Raw genomic sequence first — 23,855 nt, 5'->3', positions numbered from 1 at the left:
AAAGACTGGGTTGGAAGACTGTGAATTTCCCTGCAGGAGTTAAGTACCCTGACTCCAGGCAAAGAAAACCTGCAATTCACAAGATAATCCCCTTTTGTCTCTGCTTGGCCACAAAGCAGAGAAAAAACAAGCTGCTTTCAGTTTCAGCTGCTTTCTGGACTTCCTTTCCAAAGGAAAAAAAAATTCCTTTTTAAAATCTGTATTTCTAGTTCAAAAAATCTCAACTGGATCTCAAAATGATTTCAGGTTAATCCCACCACTATGCCACCATGTCAAGGTTCCTCCCCCACTCTGAACTCTAGGGTACAGATGTGGGGACCTGCATGAAAAACCTCCTGAGCTTATCTTTACCAGCTTAGGTCAAAACTTCCCCAAGGTACAAAATATTCCACCCGTTGTCCTTGGACTGGCCGCTACCACCACCAAACTAATACTGGTTACTGGGGAAGAGCTGTTTGGACGCGTCCTTCCCCCCAAAATACTTCCCAAAACCTTGCACCCCACTTCCTGGACAAGGTTTGGTAAAAAGCCTCACCAATTTGCCTAGGTGACTACAGACCCAGACCCTTGGATCTTAAGAACAATGAACAATCCTCCCAACACTTGCACCCCCCCTTTCCTGGGAAATGTTGGATAAAAAGCCTCACCAATTTGCATAGGTGACCACAGACCCAAACCCTTGGATCTGAGAACAATGAAAAAGCATTCAGTTTCTTACAAGAAGACTTTTAATAAAAATAGAAGTAAATAGAAATAAAGAAATCCCCCCTGTAAAATCAGGATGGTAGATATCTTACAGGGTAATTAGATTCAAAAACGTAGAGAACCCCTCTAGGCAAAACCTTAAGTTACAAAAAAGATACACAGACAGAAATAGTTATTCTATTCAGCACAATTCTTTTCTCAGCCATTTAAAGAAATCATAATCTAACACATACCTAGCTAGATTACTTACTAAAAGTTCTAAGACTCCATTCCTGGTCTATCCCCGACAAAGACCAGCATATAGACAGACACACAGACCCTTTGTTTCTCTCCCTCCTCCCAGCTTTTGAAAGTATCTTGTCTCCTCATTGGTCATTTTGGTCAGGTGCCAGCGAGGTTACCTTTAGTTCTTAACCCTTTCAGGTGAGAGGAGCTTTCTCCTGGCCAGGAGGGATTTCAAAGGGGTTTACCCTTCCCTTTATATTTATGACAATACCTATCCTGCAATCACCTTCAGACCCTCTCTGATTGGTGTATAAGTATGAACCAATCATAACTGCTAAGTCTAACTGTCACACAAAGCTGTCACATAACAAGTCTTAGTATTATGGGATGTTTACTATTATGATCGGTGGACCTGCACCTAGTTTTTGACTGAGCATGATTGACTAACTGCTCCCTTCAGTTTTGGAGTGACATTTAGCTAACCTCAGTCCATACTCTGCCTACCAACACACTAGGCATAGACTTAACTGCTTAAACTGCCAATTCATGGTTCTTGGTTGTGTACCAATATTGTATGCACACTAAAATTACCAAACTTTTAAACTAGAAGCCATCTATAGAAGGGGAAATAAGAACAACCCTGGAAATTACAAACCAGTCAATTTAACTTCAGTACCAGGAAAGATAATGGAGCAAATAATCCAGCAATCAATTTGCAGAGTCCTAGAAGATAATAAGGTGATAAGTAACAGTCAGTATGGATTTTTCAAGAACAAATCATCTCAAACCAACCTAATAGCTTTCTTTGACAGGGTGACAAGTCTTGTGGATAAAGGGAAGTGGTAGATTTTGAATTTAGTAAGGCTTTTGATACTGTTTCACATGACCTCCTTATAAACAATCTAGAGAAATACAGCCTAGATGGAGCCACTGTAAGGTGGGTACCCAGAGAGAGTTATCAGACTCAAGTTGGAAGGGCATATTCAGTGAGTTCCCACAGGGATCAGTTTTTGGTCTGGTTCTGTTTATTATCTTCATTAATGATTTAGATAATGGCATAAAGAGAAAACTTATGAAGTTTGCAGATGATACCAAGATGGAGGTCTGGGGGTGGTTTGAAAGTGCTTTGGAGGATAGGATTAAAATTCAAAATGATATGGACAAACTGAAGAAATGGTCTGAAGTAAACAGGATGAAATTCAGTAAGGGAGGGATAGCAAAGGGAGGGATAGCTCAGTGGTTTGAGCATTGGCCTGCTAAACCCAGGGTTGTGAGTTCAAGCCTTGAGGGGGCCATTTAGGGATCTGGAGCAAAAAATGGGGATGGGCCCTGCTTTGAGTAGGGGGTTGGACTAGATGACCTCCTGAGGTCCCTTCCAACCCTGATATTCTGTGATTCTGTGAAAGTGCTCCACTTAGGAAGGAACAGTCAGTTACACACATACAAAATGGGAAATGACTGGCTAGGAAGGAGTGCTGCAGAGAGGAATCTGGGAGTCATAATGGATCACAAGCTAATTAAGAGTGAACCATGTAACACTATTGCAAATAAAAAGTAAACATCATTCTGGGATGCAGTAGCAAGAGTGTTGTAAGCAAGACACGAGCAGTAATTCTTCCCCTCTACGCTGGACTGATTAGGCTTCAACTGGACTATTGTGTCCAGTTCTGGGCACCATATTTCAGGAAAGATGTGGACAAACTGGAGAAAGTCCAGAGAAGAGCAACAAAAATTATTAAAGGTTTAGAAAACATGACCTATGAGGGTAGATTGAAAAAAAATGGGATTGTTTAGTCCTGAGAAGAGAAGACAGAAGGGACAGAAGGGATTTTCAAGTACATAAAAGGATGTTACAAGGAGGAGGGAGAAAAATTGTTTTTCTTAACCTCTGAGGCTAGGACAAGAAGCAATGAGCTTAAATTGCAGCAAGGGAGGTTTAGGTTGGACATTAGGAAAAACTTCCTAACTGTCAGAGAAGTTAAGCACTGGAATAAATTGCCTAGGGAGGTTGTGGAGGTTTTTAAGAGCAGGTTACACAAACACCTATGAGGAATGATCTAGATAATACTTAGTCCTGCCATGAGTTCAGGAGACTGGGCTAGATGACCTCTCGAGGTCCCCTCCAGTCCTATGATTCTGGGATTCTATGATCACCTTATTTCTTTAGTATATTCTTAATTTTTAAATTCTGCATCTTAATGTTATGGTCTACTGCTACCACCCCACTTCTTACTAGTTTAGTTAATTTTTGTCAGTTCTTTCCCTATTTTGAATTAATAGTGGCAGAGCAATGTTTTCAGTGATGTGCTTGAGAAACAAATTAGAGGAGCTCAAAATCCTTTCATATCACCACAGTAGTGAGTCTCAGAGTCTGGGTCAACTTTTTCAGGCTCATAAGGCTCATGCTTCAGGGCTAAAAATAGCAGTTTAGATGTTTAGGCTGCAGCCCAAGCCTGAACATCTACACTGCTATTTTTAGCATGATAGTGCAAGCACAATGAACCTAAGTCGGTTGACCCAGGCTCTGAGAATCAGTGCCATGGGTCTTTTTTTTGCCATGTAGACATACCCGAAAGAGAGTCCCTACCCCAGAGCTCAAAATCTAAGTAGACAAGTTGTATAAAGAATGGGAGAGAGAAAATATCAATATCCCACATTTTACAGGGCAGGAACTAGAGCACAGAGGAATTAAGACCCAAATCCTCAAAGATATTTAGGTGCCTAAATGCCTTTGAAAATCTGAGCCTAAGTGACTTGCCCATTTCACAGGAAATCGGCAATACATCCAAGATCTGAGCCAAAATCTCCTGAATCCAAGTCCAGCACCTTACAAGGTCATCATCTGTCCCTTGCCTCATTGTCTTTAAATTGATCATCTTGCCTGAAATAATAGATAGCTGACTACTGCATGTTTCTGAGGCAATCTCACCTAAAACTGAATACCTGAGAGAGCCTATAAAATACATGCTAAAATGAATGAAAAAAGAGATCATTTAGAAGATAAGGATAAGAGTTTAACAGATATTCATTTGTTTTCTGTAACAGATTTATTAAGTAGAAGAGAGAATGGGAAAAAAAATCAGTAGATATGAACTGCCTACACAAAAGTAGAGTGGGAACAGGAACAGCCAATAGACATAATTAAATACAATTGTCTTGATTCTCTTCCAGTTGCAGAAGCTAGATTGTAGGTCCCAGACAAGGAAGTCTGCCAGGAAGTGGAGGGAAGAGGGGCTTGCAGATGTGCAATTTCTCAATTTCTCTACCCTTCTGGTGGTGAGGGAGTTAGTTGGAAGATCAGTTTAGCCAACACAGCAAATAAAAAGGGTGGGACCAGCTGGGCAAGGGACATAGCTGGGATGCCTGGGAAATGTGCAGATTCTTCTTGTGACCTCTGACTCTCTTAAGTGTGCTCAAACCCATGTCAAACAGTTCTAATAATTGCTGAGCTGATAAATTTCAATATGAAGATCCAAATTGCCCCATAATTAAAGATTTTGATGAACGTTAATTATATTTCAGAAAACAATTCAGAAAATACTAGATACAAATCCAGCTGACTGTTAGAGGGGACAGTTACAGATTAACAACAAAATATAAAAGGAATGAAGATCATACACTAGCTGAGAGGTCAAGTGTTTCAAAATTCCCAATTATTCTTCAAGTACAGCAGAAAATTGATTTGGAAATAAATAGCCATTCCAATTCCTTGAGAGCCATATCTGAGGTATTAACTAGGTGAATAACCAGCTAGAATTGAGGCAATAAGTAGAAGAAAATCCTCATCTGATTCATAAGCATGTGTTAGTAGTACACTGAAAATCTGTACCTCATTCTGAAATTTGATCATTTAACAATGAAGATTTTTTCTACAAACACCAGGTGTTGAAAGGCAGCCATTTTAGAATTCTGATTAAAACTAATCATGGCTTCTTTTGCATAAGGTGAGTGATTAAGTTGCAGTCAATGGGTAACAAATTTGAATAAATGTCCCAGTCTACATTCTTCTTACACATCACTCATTATAAGTAACACCAAGTGAATTACAATTAATGTAATATCATTTAATATGGCATTGAAATCTTAAGAGAAGACAAAAAAACATTAACATCCAGGATGGCAAAACTTATGGTCTGAGACCAAACAGTGCTTCGGGAGAATAATTCTGTCACTGTAAGAAGGACATCATGGTCCAGAAGATATTACACTAAATTAAAACCAGTAACTGAGTCCTAATTTATGGTGTCTCTATTTTACTGGTAATCAATCAGTCACAGATTGCTGTTCAAACAAATCATTGGGCTGTCCAATCCCAACAAAGTGTCTATAGTCTTAACTTTAACAGATGGTAAGAGAATTAAACCATATTTTCCTTTCATTCCCCCCCTGCCTACTCCCCACACCCATCCACACTGATGGAGGCAACCAAATATTACTCTCCACTCACCCCAGAGTAGGCCAGAATCCAGAAATAAGCAGAGTGCTCATTTGTACAATCAGAGTTTAGAAAACCCACCTGACTCCCTGTGTCCTTGCTGTAGCCAGTAAATCTTAGGAGTGTATTCCCTGTTTTTCCTGTGTTCCATGTTCTTGAGTCCCTGCTCCAACAATGGACAATCCAGCCTCAGGGACACTAAAAGTTACAATAATTCATCCCAGAACACCAACTGCTATGATCTTTCTCTTGAAGCTTCACTGTATTTGTGTTACACCTCCTTTGCTTCTGCAGACCTCAAAATCACCACAACTACTCCACGGCCGCGGAAATCCCTGCTGAACGCCACACTACTTCTACTACCCCCTACGCTCCTTCTGCACTCATGCTAGTCCTGGTCTTGCATCAGCAAGAGCCCCAAAAGCTTACGAGCGCTACTTATGCTGCACCCTCCTCACAGTGCGGTTGCTGCTCCTGCTACCAACCAAACCCCAGCTAGTTTCAGCTTCTGTACTATTGCTACTATCGCTGCCCTAGGTGAGCGCAGTGCTGCCATGTCTGCTTCAACTGCTGCCTCACCCTTACCTGAACTCAGAAATCCTGCTGCTCCTGCCATCATCTCCAACCCTACTGAGTTCAGGGCCATTCTGCAGCAAACTCAGCCAGTCTCTCTGCCTCTGCTGTTGCACCTGCTGCCACCTCGCCACTTCTCAGCCCCATTCCCAGCTAAGGAATCAGCATTTTCCTACTTTCCCCAGCCACTCTGCACTCTAAATGCCACCAACTCAGTTACAGCTAGTGGCCCTCCATCACTCTGTCACATATATTAAAATTTGAAACAAACTAAACATCTAAAGCTTTAATTTAAAATTGAAGTAAAGGTGAAACAATAAGAAACGCTATAACTACAGGTTTCCATGTTATATTTCTGACTCCTATCTGATGCCATCCTCTAATTATGATCTTAAGCATTATGAGTTTAACATTTGCGGAAGATATATGCACTGAATTAACATAACTGTCCTCATTACTGTGTCTTCCTGAAGACTATCCATTAAAATTTTATTTTTCTCATTTCCTTCTGATTTCCCCAATGACTCACTGGTTAAGGAGAGTCTGTCAAAGTCATCAACACCTGCTCCTCGACACCAAGCCTCTTCAGAGGTGGAGTCTCACAGGTCAGTCCTTCTACACGTTATCATGAGACAATTCAAAGAAAGCGTGAGACACCATGGACTTTATTAATATGTTATAGGCAACTATATATCTTCTCTTCAACTGATGGATTCTGAGCCACAACAACAATGTTGTCAGGGTTCCCTCCCCACTCTGAACTCTAAGATACAGATGTGGGAACCTGCATGAAAGACCCCAAGTTTACTTCTACGAGCTTAGGGTAAAACTTCCCCAAGGCACAAACTTTTTGCCTTTGGAGGGTACGCTGCCACCACCAAGTGATTTAAAAAAGAATTAGGGAAGAGACCACTTGGAGACATCTTCCCCCAAAATATCCCCCAAGCCTTACACCCCCTTTCCTGGAGAGGCTTAAGAATAAACAAGATGAGCACAGACCAGCCTTGGGTTTTTAGGACCCTAAAAACCCAATCAGATTCTTAAAAAACAATACTTTATTAGAAGAACAAAACAAAGATAAAAGAACAACTCTGCAGGATTAGAATGGAAGATAATCTCACAGGCAGTCAGATTCAAAACATAGAGATCCCTCTAGGCAAAACCTTAAATTATAAAAAGACACAAAAACAGGAATGCACATTCCCTCCAGCACAGTGAATTTCAAAAGCCAAAACAAAAGAAAATCTAATGCATTTTCTAGCTAGATTACTTACTAACTCTATAGGAGTTGGATTGCTTGCTTTCTTGATCTGTCCCCGGCAGAGGCATCACACAGACAGACAAAGCCTTCCCCCCGCAGCCCCAGATTTGAAAGTATCTTGTCCACTTTTTGGTCATTTTGGTCAGGTGCGAGCCAGGTTACTTGAGCTTCTTAATCCTTTAAAGCTAAGAGGATTTTGCCTCTGGCCAGGAGGGATTTTATAGCACTGTATACAGAAAGGTGGTTACCCTTCTCTTTATTTTTATGACAAATGTCCTTGGGTGTTTCTGTTTCTTTGTTTTTTTTAAAGGTAGCCCATTGATAAGGAATTGACTCGCTTCAATCCAGGGAAGACAGAATTAATAATGAGAAGGAAAAACAATTAGAGGCTCTCTAATACATTGACTTCACCACTGATTTAGAGATTACAGCCTCTGACCATCAAGTTAGTGTTCAACGTAGAGCCTATCTGAGACTCTTTAATGCTGCAGATAACAAAAATGGTAACAGTGGTGAAGAATGCTTTCATTTCCTTCAGCTGGCTAGGAGACTGTGACATTTCCTCTGTGATGAGGTCCTTACCCTTGTGATCCATCCATCCCTTTATAAGCTCCAGGTTATTTAACTGCAATTCACAACTTAACTGCATAGAGGTGAATGTGGACACCACATGAAAATGCCATTTCATGTTAAAAGAATCAGGGAATTCCTGAGGACAAAGTTATACTCTAGATATAGCATGTTAAAAATCTCCCTTGGAAATGTCTGTGAGAAGGAGTATATACATCAGAATATAAGGTTTAGCTTTCTGTAGCACAGCAGGATTGGATGTGATTTTGAAATATATTCAGAATAACCTAGATGATGAATTGTTCTGAACCATACTTTTTGCTGCTTTCGTTTCCTGAGCTTTTTTTTTAAAAAAACCTAATAATAGACATTTCAGATGGTGGGATCAGGGTGCTTACAAGTAATCATGCACTTTCCTGTGCAGGGGTAGATTTCAGCATGCATTTCCAGCTAAGCACATGTTTAAGTACTTTGCTGAATTGGGGTTACAGGGCACAAAACTGTCACAGGTGCTCTAAATACTTGAGACCTGATCCAAAGAGCAAACAATCCAGCTGGACAACTTACAGACCAAAAGTGTGTCAGACAGAAGGATCATAAGATTATATCAAATTTGCTCTTTTTCTCTCTCTAACAATACCTGACTGGTTTTCTTTTTTGCTCTTTCTGAGCCTTTGCCTGTCATACCATTATTTTTGTCAAGATCACCATTTTCAAATTTCATCATTATGTTTAACACCTTCTTAGTCCATTCCATGTTCTTCAACTGTTTATAATCTTTTCCTATATTAATTCCCTGCCTTTCATAGAATCCTCTGTTACCTTTAAATAATTCATTAATTTTACCTCCTTCATTTTTCTCTGCTCCCTCCCTCCCCGACCCTGAACCCCAGACCTCTGCAGCCTTTTCTTTTCATTAACCAACCATTCATTTTCTCTCCCCTAAAAATACAAACTTCTATACAGACTTGTCCTGCTGATATCAGTGGGCTTCCTAGTGCCGTGAAGCATGTCCCTGCTGCTGCTCCTGCCTCTGCTGAGGTTTTCTTCCTGGGGGACCTGCTGCCTTTCATGTGGTGTTGAGGGAGGTAAGTTGCTAGGGGCCTGGGGCCTTTTATTTAATAAAATATTTATCTCTCTTAAATGAAGATGTTCTCAATTAAAGAAATAGTGCTACTAAAAGGGGTGGGGGACCCATATAAGTGCAACAGTTTTTTCCCCATTATCAACAGGTATATGTTCTTTTGAAAGATGCCTCGGGATTTTTGTTGCTAAGGAAACTGCATCCTTGCAATCTGTATTTTTAGCCATTTATCTGTGGTGCTTTTTTTAAAAGAGGCTTAATCTTATAGATGGAAGGCAACAAGTTCTCCAGTCCTGAAGGGAAAAGGGAAAACAGTGATTGTAAAAAAATTGTATTCATGTGTATTAACAACTTAATGTCGTGTTGTGGTTCAAAACATAAGAGAATAGGGAACTAGTCCATCTAGTCCAGTATCCTGTCTGTTCCGGTGGCCAGTACCAAATGATTTAGGGAAAGTTGCCAGAAATGACATGTTGGAAAATTGGAGAGTAACTTTCCTATGGGGTAAGTTGCTTCTTACTCCTAAGAAATTAATGGGGTGGGGAGGTGGAGTTATGCCCTGCCTTATTATGTATTGTGTCCTTTTAAGCTCTTGTCTTCAATAGTATCTTGCTGCAAATAATTCTGCTGAATATTTATTAATCTGTTGACTTTCAATTTGATTGTTGTCTCCTTCACTCTTGTATTATGAGAGAGAGTAATTAGGAGTGCTGATTTAATTTATGTATACCATTCATTATTTAATATATATGTCATAGTTACAGGGTAACTGCACCTCTGCACTCATCATGGCAACTTGAGGGCAACTCCACTCTGGCCTCAGGCCTATACTTATCACCTTTCCTAGGGCAGGAACTCATATTCCTCTCCCTCCAGAGTCAGGAAGTAGGTGATAGTTCCCTTGCAGTTCACTGTGTTTATCCCAGGAGGTCTGATTGTAGTCCAATACTTGCAGTTCTGCCCTCTCTCAGGATCTATAACAAGGATTACCAATGATGTGCCAGGCTTCACAAAGTAGAGTGCATTTATGTAAACATTACAGAGAAAACATAATAAAACAATAAACAGTCTAAATGCTTGCTAAACTTACCAGGTATTATCCATTATCCTCATGGCATTCTGGTAGGTCTATACACCAGTTTGTCAGTTCTGTGTCCTAAAATGAGTCTCTTGAGTCAGATTAGGCTGACTCTTTACATAGTTTGAGACCTTTTTATCCAGTTCTCCTGAAACAGGTAAAACCAGTCAATACACCTTTCCCAAGGGTGTGAAAATTCAAAGGGCTGGGTTCATGCATAACCAACACTGGGACTTTGCATGAATCCCCTGTCTCCCCCAAATGATTCCAGACTGCACAGAAAACACATCCAATGATTGAGCAACAGAAAAACTCTTGCTCTGGATTTGAGGGATGTGTATACCCCAGAATGTGATCAAGCTAATTGCAACCATATTATGTGCATTCAGCCACCCTGAATTAATGAAATAGAACTCCACATAGCTAAGGGTTAATGTGGAGACACGCTTTCAGAAGCAAGGTCAAAACTAGCTACAGTTTCTGCTAATCAGAATGGGAGGAGGGGACAGACAAGAAAACAACTGAGACTGAAAAACCTTGTTGGCTGGAAAACCTTGAGTCTAGATGCCTCTGACATTAAAAACAAGAAGTCCTTGTGGCACGAGGAAGTGGGTTCTACCCCACAAAAGCTTATGCCCAAATAAATTTGTTAGTCTCTAAGGTGCCACAAGGACTCCTCGTTGTTTTTGCTGATACAGACTAACACAGCTACCACTCTGAAATCTGACATTAAGTTTATTGAAAAGTAGAAAAGTAATGATACAGCAGGGGTCATCATGACCTATGTGTTTTGCAGAAGTTAGTTATAAAAGATTAGCTAATAGAATGTATTTTGGAGCAGTCCTCTTAAGCCATCTCGAGAGATGTTTTTCCTGATGCTTTTCTTCCCGGTGGGTGAGAAACTGGCCACTCCAAAACTGCTTTTAATTACTCAATACCATTCCAGATATTAGGTAAATATCTGGGATGTTCTAAACCTATTGCTTATGCTTGTGTGTGCTTAAATCTAATAAACTGCAGTGTTAGATAGAGCATGCTTACTTGCATGAATCATATCAGACGGAATTACCGTGTTGCTGTTGATTTATTCCTTTTACTATCTGGAGTGAAACAGTTAAGTTGCTCCCGTTGGGGGTTCTGAAAACCCTGGGTAACAAGACAGATTCAAAAATGCATATAGATACAATAATCTGTGGGTATTTCTTATTCCCATAGCATCTGGCACATCTCAGTAAAATAGACTTTGGAGTTTCTATGTTGCGAAGGTGTTACATGTGTCAAAATTTACCTGTATCATGTTCCCTCTTATTCATCACTAAAAGGCCCTAACTATGTAATTCTCTTCTCCTATGGACATCTTTCCATTCCTCTAATCATATTCATCACCTGTCATACTCATCACTTGTCATTTCTGCTATATCTCTTTGAGGATGGGATGACCAGACTGAACACCATTTTCCAAGCAACCATTGATTTATCTAAACCATTATTTTTTTTTTCAGGATTGTTTTATACCCCATTTTTCATTCACCCTAATATTTAGTGTTGGTTCACAGAGCAAGACACAGTGGAACTGGTGACTGGGAGCGGTTCTGTGACAGTTTCTTTACATGTTTGTTGGCAAGTCCCTATAAAGTTTAGTTAGAAATAATATCTCTCATGTGAAAAAGCAGGTGGACTTTCATTTAACTTTGCAAAAATCTAAGCAGGTGTCCATCGAGCATGCTCAAAAAATGATTTATCAGTCACTTCAAGCTTTTATTTCTTTTTACCCCACAATGAGTTTTGGATTCCTAGTGAGCAAAACTAATTTTAAAAAAACTCTTATAACTCCAAAACTAGCATCAAATTTTGTACAAATTTTACACAAGCACTCACCTTTGGGTGAAATGAAGAATCATGCTGATATTTTGAGAAATTTATGAGCACACAAAATCAAGATTTTATAATGTACATAATCTAAACTATAGACTCTCTTGTAATACATGTTGAAAGTCATAGAAATGCTAGTAAATAAATAAATAGCTTCAGGTAGTAGGAAACACTAATATATATTAGTTGTAATTGATTAATGTTTTTTTCTTTCAGAGTAACAGCCATGTTAGTCTGTATTCGCAAAAAGAAAAGGAGTACTTGTGGCACCTTAGAGACTAACCAATTTATTTGATCATACGCTTTCGTGAGCTACAGCCCACTTCATCGGATGCATACTGTGCAAAGTACATAAGATCTTTTTATACACACAAAGCATGAAAAAATGGGTGTTTACCACTACAAAATGTTTTCTCTCCCCCCACCCCACTCTCCTGCTGGTAATAGCTTATCTAAAGTGATCACTCTCCTTACAATGTGTATGATAATCAAGTTGGGCCATTTCCAGCACAAATCCAGGTTTTCTCCCCCCCACTCCCCACCCCCCCACACAAAACCACTCTCCTGTTGGTAATAGCTTATCTAAAATGATCACTCTCCTTACAATGTGTATGATAATCAAGGTGGGCCATTTCCAGCACAAATCCAGGGTTTAACAAGAACATCTGAGGAGGGAGGGGGAGGAAAAAACAAGGGGAAATAGGTTACCTTGCATAATGACTTAGCCACTCCCAGTCTCTATTCAAGCCTAAGTTAATTGTATCCAATTTGCAAATGGATTCCAATTCAACAGTCTCTCGCTGGAGTCTGGTTTTGAAGATTTTTTGTTGTAATATCGCAACTTTCATGTCTGTAATCGCGTGACCAGAGAGATTGAAGTGTTCTCCGACTGGTTTATGAATGTTATAATTCTTTACATCTGATTTGTGTCCATTTACTCCTTTAAGTAGAAACTGTCCAGTTTGACCAATGTACATGGCAGAGGGACATTGCTGGCACATGAGGGCATATATCACATTGGTGGATGTGCAGGTGAACAAGCCTTTGATAGCGTGGCTGATGTTATTAGGCCCTGTGACGGTGTCCCCTGAATAGATATGTGGGCACAGTTGGCAACGGGCTTTGTTGCAAGGATAGGTTCCTGGGTTCGTGGTTCTGTTGTGTGGTATGTGGTTGCTGGTGAGTATTTACTTCAAGTTGGGGGGCTGTCTGTAGGCAAGGACTGGCCTGTCTCCCAAGATTTGTGAGAGTGTTGGGTCATCCTTCAGGATAGGTTGTAGATCCTTAATAATGCGTTGGAGGGGTTTTAGTTGAGGGCTGAAGGTGACGGCTAGTGGCGTTCTGTTATTTTCTTTGTTAGGCCTGTCCTGTAGTAGGTGACTTCTGGGAACTCTTCTGGCTCTGTCAATCTGTTTCTTCACTTCACAGGTGGGTATTGTAGTTGTAAGAATGCTTGATAGAGATCTTGTAGATGTTTGTCTCTATCTGAGGGGTTGGAGCAAATGCGTTTGTATCACAGAGCTTGGCTGTAGACAATGGATCGTGTGGTGTGGTCAGGGTAAAAGCTGGATCCATGTAGGTAGGAATAGCGGTCAGTAGGTTTCCGGTATAGGGTGGTGTTTATGTGACCATCGTTTATCAGCACTGTAGTGTCCAGGAAGTGGATCTCTTGTGTCGACTGGACCAGGCTGAGGTTGATGATGGGATGGAAATTATTGAAATCATGGTGGAATTCCTCAAGGGCTTCTTTTCCATGGGTCCAGATGATGAAGATGTCATCAATATAGCACAAGTAGAGTAGGGGCGTTAGGGGACGAGAGCTGAGGAAGCGTTGTTCTAAGTCAGCCATAAAAATGTTGGCATACTGTGGGGCCATGTGGGTACCCATAGCAGTGCCGCTGATCTGAAGGTATACATTGTCCCCAAATGTAAAATACTTATGGGTAAGGACAAAGTCACAAAGTTCAGCCACCAGGTTAGCCGTGACATTATCAGGGATAGTGTTCTTGACTGTTTGTAGTCCATCTTTGTGTGGAATGTTGGTGTAGAGGGCTTCTACATCCATAGTGGCCAGGATGGTGTTATCGGGAAGATCACCGATGGATTGCAGTTTCCTCAGGAAGTCTGTGGTGTCTCGAAGGTAGCTGGGAGTGCTAGTAGTGTAGGGCCTGAGGAGGGAGTCTACATAGCCAGACAATCCTGCTGTCAGGGTGCCAATGCCTGAGATGATGGGGCACCCAGGATTTCCAGGTTTATGGATCTTGGGTAGTAGATAGAATATCCCAGGTCGGGGTTCCAGGGGTGTGTCTGTACGGATTTGATCTTTTGCTTTTTCAGGGAGTTTCTTGAGAAAATGTTGTAGTTTCTTTTGGTAACTCTCAGTGGGATCAAAGGGTAATGGCTTGTAGAATGTGGTGTTGGATTGCCGAGCAGCCTCTTGTACATATTCTGACCTATTCATGATGACAACAGCACCTCCTTTGTCAGCCTTTTTGATTATGATGTCAGAGTTGTTTCTGAGGCTGTGGATGGCATTGTGTTCCGCACGGCTGAGGTTGTGGGGCAAGTGATGCTGCTTTTCCACAATTTTAGCCTGTGCACGTCGGCGGAAACACTATATGCAGAAGTCCAGTCTGCTGTTTCGACCTTCAGGAGGAGTCCACCTAGAATCCTTCTTTTTTTGTAGTGTTGGTAGGGAGGTCTCTGTGGATTAGTATGTTGTTCAGAGGTGTATTGGAAATATTCCTTGAGTCAGAGACGTCGAAAATAGGATTCTAGGTCACCACAGAACTGTATCATGTTCGTGGGGGTGGAGGGACAGAAGGAGAGGCCCCGAGATAGGACAGCTGCTTCTGCTGGGCTAAGAGTATAGTTGGATAGGTTAACAATATTGCTGGGTGGGTTGAGGGAACCATTGCTGTGGCCCCTTGTGGCATGTAGTAATTTAGAAAGTTTAGTGTCCTTTTTCTTTTGTAGAAAAGCAAAGTGTGTGTTGTAAATGGCTTGTCTAGTTTTAGTAAAGTCCAGCCACGAGGAAGGATTCTAGGTGGACTCCTCCTGAAGGTCGAGACAGCAGACTGGCTAACCTGGTGGCTGAACTTTGTGACTTTGTCCTTACCCATAACTATTTTACATTTAGGGACAATATATACCTTCAAATCAGCGGCACTGCTATGGGTACCCGCATGGCCCCACAGTATGCCAACATTTTTATGGCTGACTTAGAACAATGCTTCTTCAGCTCTCGTCCCCTAACGCCCCTACTCTACTTGTGCTATATTGATAACATCTTCATCATCTGAACCCATGGAAAAGAAGCCCTTGAGGAATTCCACCATGATTTCAACAATTTCCATCCCACCATCAACCTCAGCCTGGTCCAGTCCACACAAGAGTGGACTTCCTGGACACTACAGTCCTAATAAACGATGGTCACATAAACACCCCCCTATATGGGAAACCTATTGACTGCTATTCCTACCTACATGCCTCCAGCTTTCACCCTGACCACACCACACGATCCATTGTCTACAGCCAAGCTCTGTGATACAAACACATTTGCTCCAACCCCTCAGACAGAGACAAACACCTACAAGATCTCTATCAAGCATTCTTACAACTACAATACTCACCTGATGAAGTGAAGAAACAGATTGACAGAGCCAGAAGGGTTCCCAGAAGTCACCTACTACAGGACAGGCCTAACAAAGAAAATAACAGAACGCCACTAGCCATCACCTTCAACCCCCAACTAAAACCCCTCCAACGCATTATTAAGGATCTACAACCTATCCTGAAGGATGACCCAACACTCTCACAAATCTTGGGAGACAGGCCAGTCCTTGCCTACAGACAGCCCCCCAACTTGAAGCAAATACTCACCAGCAACCACATACCACACAACAGAACCACTAACCCGGGAACCTATCCTTGCAACAAAGCCCGTTGCCAACTGTGCCCACATATCTATTCAGGGGACACCATCACAGGGCCTAATAACATCAGCCACGCTATCAGAGGCTCGTTCACCTGCACATCCACCAATGTGATATATGCCCTCATGTGCCAGCAATGCCCCTCTGCCATGTACATTGGTCAAACTGGACAGTCTCTACGTAAAAGAATAAATGGACACAAATCAGATGTCAAGAATTATAACATTCATAAACCAGTCGGAGAACACTTCAATCTCTCTGGTCACGTGATTACAGACATGAAAGTTGCGATATTACAACAAAAAAACTTCAAAACCAGACTCCAGTGAGAGACTGTTGAATTGGAATTCATTTTCAAATTGGATACAATTAACTTAGGCTTGAATAGAGACTGGAGTGGCTAAGTCATTATGCAAGGTAACCTATTTCCCCTTGTTTTTTCCTACTCTCCCCCCAGAGGTTCTTGTTAAACCCTGGATTTGTGCCGGAAATGGCCCACCTTGATTATCATACACATTGTAAGGAGAGTGATCACTTTAGATAAGCTATTACCAACAGGAGAGTGGGTTTGTGTGCGGTGGGGGGGGGGAAGAAATCCTGGATTTGTGCTGGAAATGGCCCAACTTGATTATCATACACATTGTAAGGAGAGTGATCACTTTAGGTAAGCTATTACCAACAGGAGAGTGAGGTGGGGGGAGAGAAAACCTTTTGTAGTGGTAAACACCCATTTTTTCATGCTTTGTGTGTATAAAAAGATCTTCTATACTTTCGACAGTATGCCTCCGATGAAGTGAGCTGTAGCTCACGAAAGCTTATGCTCAAATAAATTGATTAGTCTCTAAGGTGCCACAAGTACTCCTTTTCTTTTTGTTTTTTTCTTTTTATTCTGCATATGTTGTGTTGGATTGTACATTATACAGTACAATTTTTAGTAAACATCAGTGGTTCTTACAAGTCATTTATTACCAGGGGAATGAAGATGCATAGAACACTAATGAACTTTGTACTTACTAAGGGCCTTAGAAATATGAGTGCTTGTAATAATTATGAAGATTAACGTGCTAACTTGTTCTTTTATTTAAAGAATTTGTCAGCAAATTGTTCCTTTGGTGTAATTTCTTCAGGCATATTTCTTGACTTGCAGAAGAACAGAAGAGTTTGGTATAGTAAATTGTACAAAATTTCCAGTAGCTCATTTTAAAATGTAAATAGTGACTTCAGTACGAAAGAAAGGTGCTGGTTTGACAGTTGTGGAGAATTAAATCCTGTACCATATCTAACATTAGAAAATATACACTGTAGTAGAATTGGCACAAACCTTTGCAAGCCATAAATGTGTATCAACTTTGAGTCAGAGGGACCATCTCTGAGAGTTTAGAAGATGATTCAGTGATTATGCTCATTCACCTCTCTACCAAGACTTCCAAAAAGCACACTATTTTGTGCCAGCAGTGTTTTTTGACATGAACCCATCTCCACCAGGAAGTGGACTAGACACCAAGTAATTTCACTTATGGCAGCCTCAGATTTCAATAGTATTTTAATCACTTATTTCCACAATATTGTAAAGGTGAGGGGAATGATAATGAATACATGGACTGATTCTCCTTTTAATCACACTTGTTCAAATCAGGAGTGACTCCATTAACTTCAGGGGAGTCACAGCTATATAAAACGTGTGAGACATGTTAGTCTCATATTCTCTATAGCAGTGGTTCTCAACCAGGGGTATGTGTACTCCTGGGGGTATGCAGAAATTTTCCAGGGAGTACATCCATTTATCCAAATATTTGCCTAATTTTACAACACGCTACACAAAAAGCACTAGCGAAGTCAGTACAAACTAAAATTTCATACAGACAATGCGTTGTTTATACTTCTCTGTATACTATAGACTGAAATGTAAGTACAATATTTATATTTCAATTGATTGTATAATTATATGGTAAAAATGAGAAGGTAGGCAATTTTTCAGTAATAGTGTGTTGTGATACTTTTATATCTTTGAGTCTGATTTTGTAAGCAAGTAGTTTGTAAGGGAGGTGAAACTTGGGGATACACAAGACAAATGAGACTCCTGAAAGGCGTACAGTAGTCTGGAAAGGTTGAGAGCCACTGCTCTATAGAATGCAGAAATATGTGCATTCCTCTTTGCATTATCACCTTTGTTGTCTTTAAAGCTCTGTAGCCCCTCCTCTCTGGAAAAGCTTTCTTGTGTTTTCCACACCACTGACACCATCCATTTTCATATCTTTTCTGAAACAAGATTTTCTCTCTGTCTCTATCCTCTGTAACCCTTCTCTTTTTGCTGTTGTTACTACACACAAGCATTCTATTAACCTAGAGTTAGCATTGTAGACATACTTCTCTGTATATATCAGAAAACATCAATAGAAAAAATAGAATCATAGAATCCTAGAATATCAGGGTTGGAAGGGACCTCAGGAGGTCATCTAGTCCAAACCCCTGCTCAAAGCAGGACCAATCCCCAACTAAATCATCCCAGCAAGGGGTTTGTCAAGCCTGATCTTATAGTTTAAAATCCTAACTCCAAAACAAAATCTTAAAAACCCTGGACATTTCTATTTAAGTCTCAAAGCCATATAAGTGCAAAGTGCTATAATGTACTGGATACCTGTAAGTTCTTGGATGTTGCCATGGAGTTTACACAAATCATGAATGAGTTATTTGCACACTTAACAGATGGCTTGTACACATTCTGCGGAAAAGCAAGTGAGTTGTGGTCATGAATCAACTGTTTTTTGGCTAACGGTGATTACACACTCCAAAGAGACACTAGGACCCTGATTCTCCAGTCTTTTCTCACATGACATTGCATTCATATCTACTTGGAATAGAAATGTCAAAATATTCTTATTAGATAGGTTTCAATGAGAACTCGTGCATAGATTGAATTGGATTCACATTATTAAAATATTTGAAAATGTTAAAATTCCCATTTCACTGGAGCCTGGATTTCACCGTAGAGGTGTAACAGCAGTGCTTTTAAGTGACACTATCCTGAATTTGCAGCATGAGGTAGGCTGCTCATGGCCTCTATACTCTCTGTTGGCTTTCCTGCCTAGTCTGTAGTAATAGTGAGCCTGGAGATCCTGGTTCATGACCATTATGAACACTATAAAAACAAATGTAAATACAACTGGTCCTCCTTAGTCTCAATGAGATCTCATCCATAAGAACATTGTAATGTTTCTAGACTGTACTGATCTGAGTTATGTACAAACAAAGAGAGCAAGAGTTGTCACTGGAAACATGTATGATTTTAAATGTCAATAATTAAGTCATATTTACTTTAAATTTAGTGGGGAAAATCTCCTTATGCTCAAGACTACAGTAACCATAAGAAATATCACATTACAGGGATGGTATTTAGGGAAAAAAATCAGAGTAGGAGGCTATCCAAATCAGATTTACAGTGAAATTTGTTTCAGAGTAGCAGCCATGTTAGTCTGTATTTGCAAAAAGAAAAGGAGTACTAGTGGCACCTTAGACACGAACCAATTTATTTGAGCATAAGCTTTCGTGAGCCACAGCTCACTTCATCGGATGCCTCAAATGCTCAGATAAATTGGTTAGTCTCTAAGGTGCCACTAGTACTCCTTTTCTTTTAGTGAAATTTGTGACATAACCTTACACATAGAATTACTATCAAGGCTTTACCCCAGACTTCTTTATTTAACTCTGCAATGATTTTGGGGATTCAGTTCACATCAAAGATGGTATGACAAATGGCTATGATTTAAAACAGATTGTGATGATGTACCTACACCAGTGATTTCCAACCTCTTTATGCACAAGATCACTTTTTGAATTTAAGATCAACCCGGGATCTACCCCACCTCTTCCCTGAGGTCCCACCCCTTCCCTGAGACCACATTCACTCCATTCCCCCCTTCCTCAGTCATTCACTCTCCACCACCCTTACTCACTTTCACTGGGCTGGGGCAGGGGGTTGGGGTGTGGGAGGGGGTTGGGGTGCGGGCTCTGGGAGGGAGTTTAATGCAGGAGGGGCTCCGGGCTGGTGCAGGGGATTGGGGTGAGGGAGGGAGAGTGTGAGGTGTAGTGTCCGTCTGGGAGGCACTTACCACAGGTGGGTCCCGGTTAGTGGTGCAGCAGGGCTCAGGCAGGTTGCCTGCCTGCCGTGGCCCTACGCTGCTCCTGGGAGCGGCTGGCTGCTGGCACCTCTCTATGGACCCAAGGGGGTGGGCGAGCTGCAGCGGTGGCGCTTGTGGGTGCAGGCAGCACACAGATACCCGCTGCCCCTCTTCCCCCCAGGGGCCGCAGAGGCGTACAAGCAGCCAGACACTTCTGGGAGCGGTGTGGGGCCACGGCAGGCAGGCAGGCAGCCTGAGCCCCACTGTGATGGACTGAGCTCAGCTCCTCGACTGATTTATCTGGCCCAGCACTCGGGCGAGCTCGGAGGGATTCGGGGCCATTCGGTCAGGATTGGAGGCAACTTTTAGCAGCCCGGAGATCACGATCGATGGGTGTGTAACCACTGACCTAGACTGTTCAACCGTCATTAATCACGTTTTTATGTGTTTTGGGAGTAATTAAATAATAAGGCATTTTTGTGGGGGGTTTATGCACAGTAAATGGCTATGTTCAGTTTGATAGTGCAGAAATTTTCTACAAGACATTTATTGGATTTACATGGATTTACTTAAATATGTTTGTGGGACCTTTTGGATATAAGCAATGACTATGCGTACAATCCTTTCTTTTCAATTGTTTTCTTCTAGAGCATTTATAAGATAACATAGATTCAAACAGCATTCATCTCCCTTTTTAATTTTTTTTAATAATATATCAAGAGACATTACACAATCGGCTTCCACTCAAAAGTATATTTGAAGACTAAGTCTACATCTCTTTGTCTGCCTACAAATGTAAAACTTTAAACCTTGTGTAGGTTTAAAGTCTGAACAGCTCAGTTAATGAAATAATTATGAATTTAAACATAATGCTTTTGTGACTTATGATCATATTACTGTTACAGTCAGAGGGATTTTCAGTCTATGTGCAATTTCTGTGCAATAAACAGTAGTAAGCAGTTTTTTTAAATTATTTGGATTTTTCTTGTACAACAAGTTGTTGGGTTTTTTTTATTAATGTGGTATGTAACGGTGACTGAAGGGATACATTATGCACAGATACACTCCTAAAAGAACTTTTTTATTTTTCACTTTGCATATAAATGGAAATGTTCACTATAGCATACACTGTAAGGCTCTAGCAGGTCACTTAGTGATAGATAAATGAGCATATGAAGATTTATCCTCAATTATATTCCATTTGTGTGTGTTCGTGTGGAATGAGTAAGGTAGGTATGTGCAGTCACTATAAATCATAGAATCATAGAATATCAGGGTTGGAAGGGACCTCAGGAGGTCATCTAGTCCAACCCCCTGCTCAAAGCAGGACCGATCCCTGACTAAATCATCCCAGCCAAGGCTTTGTCAAGCCTGACCTTAAAAACTTCTAGGGAAGGAGACTCCACCACCTCCCTAGGTAACGCATTCCAGTATTTCACCACCCTCACAGTAAAAAAGTTTTTCCTAATATCCAACCTAAACCTCCCCCACTGCAACTTGAGACCATTACTTCTTGTTCTGTCATCTGCTACCACTGAGAAAGTCTAGAGCCATCCTCTTTGGAACCCCCTTTCAGGTAGTTGAAAGCAGCTATCAAATCCACCCTCATTCTTCTCTTCTGAAGACTAAACATCCCCAGTTCCCTCAGCCTCTCCTCATAAGTCATGTGTTCCAGTCCCCTAATCATTTTTGTTGCCCTCTGCTGGACACTTTCCAATTTTTCCACATCCTTCTTGTAGTGTGGGGCCCAAAACTGGACACAGTACTCCAGATGAGGCCTCACCAATGTCGAATAGAGGGGAATGATCACGTCCCTCAATCTGCTGGCAATGCCCCTACTTATACATCCCAAAATGCCATTGGCCTTCTTGGCAACAAGGGCACACTGTTGACTCATATTCAACTTCTCGTCCACTGTAACCCCTGTAACCTGTAACCCCTAGGTCCTTTTCTGCAGAACTGCTGCCAAGCCATTCGGTCCCTAGTCTGTAGCGGTGCATTGGATTCTTCCGTCCTGAGTGCAGGACTCTGCACTTGTTCTTGTTGAACCTCATCAGATTTCTTTTGGCCCAATCCTCCAATTTGTCTAGGTCCCTCTGTATCCTATCCCTACCTTCCAGTGTATCTACCACTCCTCCCAGTTTAGTGTCATCTGCAAACTTGCTGAGGGTGCAGTCCACAACATCCTCCAAATCATTTATGAAGATATTGAACAAAACTGGTCCCAGGACCGACCCCTGGGGCACTCCACTTGATACCGGCTGCCAACTAGACATGGAGCCATTGATCACTACCCATTGAGCCCAACAATCTAGCCAGCTTTCTATCTACCTTATAGTCCATTCATCCAGCCCATACTTCTTTAACTTGCTGGCAAGGATACTGTGGGAGACCATGTCAAAAGCTTTGCTAAAGTCAAGGAATAACACGTTCACTGCTTTCCCTTCATCTACAGAGCCAGTTATCTCATCATAGAAGGCAATTAGATTAGTCAGGCATGACTTGCCCTTGGTGAATCCATGCTGACTGTTCCTGGTCACTTTCCTCTCCTCTAAGTGCTTCAGAATTGATTCCTTGAGGACATGCTCCATGATTTTTCCAGGGACTGAGGTGAGGCTGACTTGCCAGTAGATCCTCGGATCCTCCTTCTTCCCTTTTTTAAAGATGGGCACTACATTAGCCTTTTTCCAGTGATCTGGGACCTCCCCCAATCACCATGAGTTTTCAAAGATAATGGTCAATGGCTCTGCAATCACATCCACTAACTCCTTTAGCAGTCTCGGATGCAATGCATCCGGCCCCATGGACTTATGCTCGTCCAGCTTTTCTAAATAGTCCTGAACCACTTCTTTCTCCACGGAGGGCTGGTCACCTTCTCCCCATGCTGTGCTGCCCAGTGCAGTAGTCTGGGAGCTGACTTTGTTCATGAAGACAGAGGCAAAAGAAGCATTGAGTACATTAGCTTTTTCCACATCCTCTGTCACTAGGTTGCCTCCCTCATTCAGTAAGGGGCCCACATTTTCCTTGACTTTCTTCTTGTTGCTAACATATCTTCTTGTTACTCTTAACATCTCTTGCTAGCTGCAACTCCAGGTGTGATTTGGCCTTCCTGATTTCACTCCTGCAAGCCCGAGCAATATTTTCATACTCATCCCTGGTCATTTGTCCAATCTTCCACTTCTTGAAAGCTTCTTTTTTGTATTTAAGAGCAGCAAGGATTTCACTGTTAAGCCAAGCTGGTCGCCTGCCATATTTACTATTCTTTCTACACATCGGGATGTTTTGTCCCTTGAACCTCAATAAGGATTCTTTAAAATACAGCCAGCTCTCCTGGACTCCTTTCCCCCTCATGTTATTCTCCCAGGGGATCTTGCCCATCAGTTCCCTGAGGGAGTCAAAGTCTGCTTTTCTGAAGTCCAGGGTCTGTATTCTGCTGGTCTCCTTTCTTCCTTGTGTCAGGATCCTAAACTTGACCATTTCATGGTCACTGCCTCCCAAGTTCCCATCCACTTTTGCTTTCCCTACTAATTCTTCCCGGTTTGTGAGCAGCAGGTCAAGAAGAGCTCTGCCCCTAGTTGGTTCCTCCAGCACTTGCACCAGGAAATTGTCCCCTACATTTTCCAAAATCTTCCTGGATTGCCTGTGCACTGCTGTATTGCTCTCCCAGCAGATATCAGGGTGACTGAAGTCTCCCATGAGAACCAGGGCGTGCGATCTAGTAGCTTCTGCGAGTTGCCGGAAGAAAGCCTCGTCCACCTCATCCCCCTGGTCTGCTGGTCTATAGTAGACTCCCAACACGACATCACCCTTGTTGCTCACACTTCTAAACTTAATCCAGAGACTCTCAGGTTTTTCTGCAGTTTCATACTTGAGCTCTGAGCAGTCATACTGCTCTCTTACATACAGTGCAAATCCCCCACCTTTTCTGCACTTCCTGTCCTTCCTGAACAGCTTATATCCATCCATGACAGTACCCCAGTCATGTGAGTTATCCCACCA

The sequence above is a fragment of the Eretmochelys imbricata genome, chromosome 2 (genome assembly GCF_965152235.1).
Source record: "Eretmochelys imbricata isolate rEreImb1 chromosome 2, rEreImb1.hap1, whole genome shotgun sequence".
NCBI lineage: Eukaryota > Metazoa > Chordata > Testudines > Cheloniidae > Eretmochelys > Eretmochelys imbricata.
Note: the sequence above shows the minus strand (reverse complement) of the source record.